At 36.2% G+C, this 4,973-nt stretch overlaps 1 long non-coding RNA gene across 1 annotated transcript; it reads right to left on the reverse strand.

Annotated features, from left to right (window-relative positions):
* Positions 1 to 2,981: 2,981 nt before the first annotated feature.
* On the reverse strand, positions 2,982 to 4,683 carry LOC149790768 (uncharacterized). The gene is made up of 3 exons (XR_016423899.1): positions 4,589 to 4,683; positions 4,235 to 4,310; positions 2,982 to 3,362 (listed from the first exon to the last, which is right to left on the reverse strand). It is a non-coding gene; the product is annotated as an uncharacterized LOC149790768 (long non-coding RNA).
* Between the last annotated feature and the right edge of the window lie 290 nt (positions 4,684 to 4,973).

The raw sequence follows: 4,973 nt of genomic DNA on the forward strand, positions 1-4,973 counted from the left end.
TGGGTTTTGTAAGCGCTCACGTACGATTGTGTGGATAGTAGATTATGGATTTTGTTTATTGTTTGTTAGCGTATGTGAAGTTTGGGTTTTGTAAGCGCTCACGTACGATTGTGTGGATAGTAGATTATGGATTTTGTTTATTGTTTCTTAGCGTATGTGGAGAGTATAGTTAGGGTTTTATTATATGAAATGAAAAAGTAGGGGGATGTTTTCCTTCACGTCCGCGCTTTTCGTATAAGAACCCACAGTATTCGTCGTTCAAACCATTCTGCAAAGAATAAAAAAGAAGATGGCTTCTAACCAAATGGACAAAATGGAAAAATTGCAAAACGTCCTCGACAATTTAGGAATGATAGAGCAAATGTTGGTTAACCTAAACGAGGATCACTATTCTTATAGTCCCCATCGAGTGAAGATGGAGATAAACAATTTACGAAAAATGAAGGTAATCATCAGTGATCTGTTGAAAGAAATAAAGGAGGAGAAGGAGGATGAAGAGGAAAGGATAAGGATGAGAGCATGGAATGAAAAAATTGAAAAAGAAGAAGAAAATGAAAAGAGGAAGAAAGAAGAGGAGGAAGAGAAGAAGAAAGAAGAGCAGGAGAAAAAAAAAGAAAGAAAAGAAGAGAAAGAGTGTTGGAGATAAAATAAGAACTTGGTGGAGAAAAAGAAGAAACTAGAAGCAGAAGAAGAAAACCCAAAGGCCCTTTTCAGGGCCAGCCATATTTCTCGAAAAGAGATAGCCTTTCCATTGCCTACCCCTTTTTTAAAAAAATTTAAAAAAAAAAAAAAAAAAAATCTCATGTTCAATTTCCCTTGACGCTATAAAGTCCCACCCTGTTTAAATTCCTTTGACGCTAAACCGTCCCACGATTTTTCTCCATGTTAATTTCCCTTGACGATAATCTGACCCACGATTTTTCTCCATGTTAAATTTCCCTTAACGCTAATCTGACCCAGGGGTCTCTGTAATGCTAATTCCCATTGACGCTAATGTACCCCACCTTACTACTGTCAGTACTGAGAAACAAATATAGAGAACATATAGTAAAATTAATTGTGTTCTATGTCCATACACAGATACGGAATGCGATATGTTACCAAATTACGGTTCAGCGATGGATTTTGGATAACTTTTCAGTAAAGTATATACTATTTTTAACGATAATTTCAACAAATATATCCTTTTGGCTGGAAATAATCATTTGCATTTGCTCATTTGGCACGTTAAGAGACTTTTTATATATCTGGGGTTTTCTAGGAGGCCATATTCGATTACCGGAGATGATATTTAACAGATGTCGTCGTTCCTTTCGTAGGTCGCTGGCATTGCTGTTTACAATTCACTGAGCATGCGCAGGGTGAGTCCAGTATAGTACACCGATACGGAGTGCGATATGAGTTACCACATTACGGTTCAGCGATGGATTTTGGATAATTTTTCAATAAAGTATATATTTTTTAATGATAATTTCAACAGATATATCTTTTTGGTTGGAAATAATCATTATTTTTGCATAGATTTATAGTCTCAAGACTAGTTGGGATTTTCCAATAATTTTCCAACTTCCCCAACAGCCAACGTTTTTCCAACAGTATTCTAACAATTTCTGCACTTCTAACATTTCATATAGGGTCCATGTTCATGAGATTGACAATTAGTAACAGTTCATGTTCTTTGAGAAGATTTGTGTGCAGATCCCAGTTGTATAAATGTAAAAGAGTTCGCCTTGACATCTTGATATATTGCAGATAGAAAACTCCGTTTGGGTGATCATTGGTGACGTTTTCTCACCGCATTTCGCCCCGTTCTAATTAGTCGTGTGTGGTTATTGAATGAGTCCAATTTCTCTTCATATACCACACATTTGCTAATATTAATTGTGCATGGTCATTGAATGAGCTTATTTTCTCTTCACCTACTATCCTTTTACAAGTATACACCAATTTGTGTGATTATTGGATGAAAACAATGATCTCATGTCACACCTATTCGATTCTATAAATGTAAGCATGATCATTGAATGCATATATTTAACTTCAAATATCACACTTTCTAAAACTGAAACTCACAATCTGATGAATTTACATGCGTTTGTCGGGCAAACATAACCCCCCACCACCACCACCATCACCACCAACTTCAAGTATTCGTTAGTGCCAACGCCATCTAAGGGCAACAACTCTTTGCTATCGAGATTGTCGCCATACAAGTTGTTTCCCTTTGTCTACTGCAGACCTCTTCATTCAAGTTAATATTATCTACTCGAATCCTAAGTGATAAAATTCCTTTCCTGCCCAAGATTGTGTAACATATGAATAAAGACAATCTTCTCAATTGTACCCCCCCCCTTACTTTTTTCTTCACAGCCAGTAACCAATAATAAGATGACTAGTAGTCAAGTCACACAGAAAGTTGTCAATATTTACCCCTCTATGTCAGTGACTGCAAGCAAGGATAAAAGTGAGAAGAATACCCGAATGCTAGACCTGATGCCAAAGTTTTCATCTTCATCATTGCGACGCAATTCCGGGGAATCTAGGTGATTGCTGAATATTCAGGTTATTGCTATATAATGTACTGAATCTTGCATCTTGAATAAATATGTTTGTATGCATACAAAAGTCCGACTCTGTCATGCTTTTAATCAGGTTTATTGCATAATGTGTCTTTAGCTATTAAGGTGTCAGCAGTATCTAAGGTTGTCGTATCAAAAAGTGATAGAGAAATTAAGTACATAACTGTCAAAAACCGTTACAATGTGTGTGTGTGTGTGTGTGTGTGTGTGCGTGTGTGTGTGTCTTTCCACATAACAAGCACAGTAACACGATATATTACGACTCGCTTGTTGATTTATTCATAATTTCCTGTCTTAGGATTGAGAAAAAAAAACACAACCTCATTTATTCTACTTTTTAGTAGAACTGTCTTTAACACTGAAAGTGATCTTCTGAAAATTCTCACGAGTTTATTGAAATTCGTTTGAAATCATCATGACCAACTAGATTGGTTGCCCACATGCTGTCGATTTCCCTGTACCTAGTCAATATCCAGTGGGTGTGAATTATTCCTTCAGACGCATAATGTAAACCAGTCCAGCTTGTTGTGGAATTCGAGTTACCTCTGACGTCATTATTCCACGCTACCGAAAATCCCAGGACACAGTCTTCCTGATTGACACCGGTCATTGTGTATCTGCCAGAGAGTTCATAAAAGTCGCTGGCTTCACCTACAGCGCTTCTATATTTCCCGCGCAGGTTTCCTTTTCGGCACGTCATTTGCATCGTGGAGCCAAGCTGATTCTTCCAGTTTCCAGCTATTCCACACGGATCATCGGAACTGGTCATATTTTGGTTTTTATCTTAATGGAAGACAACATAACATTTAGCTTAAAGGAAATATTTGATGAAACATAACGAAATAAACTATTCTAGTGGATTACAATATATCCCATGTGGTTGGCCAATTCGCTTAACAAAGCAAATCTTCTTTGAAACACGTCTTTGCTTTTATTTCATAAAACAAACAAATGCTTCATATTTTACATATAGAACAAGTTGATCAAAACAACAACAGCAACATGCAAAGAGTCTTCAATTGACATGGGCAAATGCGATGGCTTAGTTCAGGTGATGGGAATAAACTGCAAGTATCAACTTAGCTGTAACCTACCGACTCATGTACAAATAACAATAAACATAAAAGCTAATAATAATAATAATAATAACAATAATAAGGATGAGGATAAAAAGAGCCATCAAACTGAGTAGTAGACGAACTATGCTGCAAAATGGAATATCGATCCACTTTTTTTAATGTTGTTGGATTTTTTTTGTTGGTACACTTTAATACCCTATGTCCACGCAATACACTTTAAATTTTTGCCAGCTGATTGATTGATTGATAAATAGATGCATACATACAGACAGACAGACAGCTCACCTCTGTCTGCTTGTTTCTAGTCTCTGATTCGGCCAATGTGGGTATGTGAGAAAGCTTGCCAGTAGCTTCTCGAGGGTTGTTGGTTCTTTCCGAACATTTCCCGGGTTCTTCCTCCGCCATTAATATTGGCAGCCATGTATAGCCTATCGTGTGCTGAAAAATGGCGTTAAACCCTACAACAACAACAAAAACATGCAGACAGACAGACACACATACATACATACAAACACACATTAATACATGCATACGGATACATATACATTAATACATGCATAGTTTACGCATACTTACAACCCCACGCGGCGTAGAATGTAAGGATTGCGCATAAAATAGTCAGAACTATACTTCTGGTCATCCTTCAGATGATCTGTAACACAAAATGTCTGATGAAGTGAAAAACTAGAAAGTAACATGTTTGTCTTTCATAAAATCACCCATAAATACAAACTAGTTATTGACATCCTTGCGTATATCTATTAATATATCTCGACAAATACACAAGGAGGAAGATGAACAGTTATAAATGAGATCTTATACAAATCTAAACATACATAAATAATAGTGGAATATGTACGAAGCCCATGAACAATGACAAAATTAACCATAATTTGAAAGTTAAAAAAGAAATATTTAAGTTTTACTTACTTGATGAATTCTAATTGTCGGACAAAAATAATGCAGAATGGATCAGTTGGTAACAACTGCTTGCTTCATGAGCTGCGGATGAGGCTACATTTTCTTTTATACTCTTCTAAGGTCAGAGTTCAAATATATACAAAACTGGTTCAATGTTTAAGCGACGCAATTTGTATCACATACGTCTATGGGCAGGATGTTAGCATCCGGATCTAAGAATAAATCCCTGATCAGAATAATGCACGGAATTGGTATTGTTGCTGTTATGGAAATCAGGTTTCAGACAAAATATTTGATTGATTGTGTTTTAAACTATAAATGTCGTTATTGAAAGCATCTGATTGAAAATTTCTTTCAGAAATATTTGCGACAAAAATGCACAAATATTTAGTAG

This window comes from Sinohyriopsis cumingii, chromosome 10, assembly GCF_028554795.1.
Source record: "Sinohyriopsis cumingii isolate HCF-2022 chromosome 10, ASM2855479v2, whole genome shotgun sequence".
NCBI lineage: Eukaryota > Metazoa > Mollusca > Bivalvia > Unionida > Unionidae > Sinohyriopsis > Sinohyriopsis cumingii.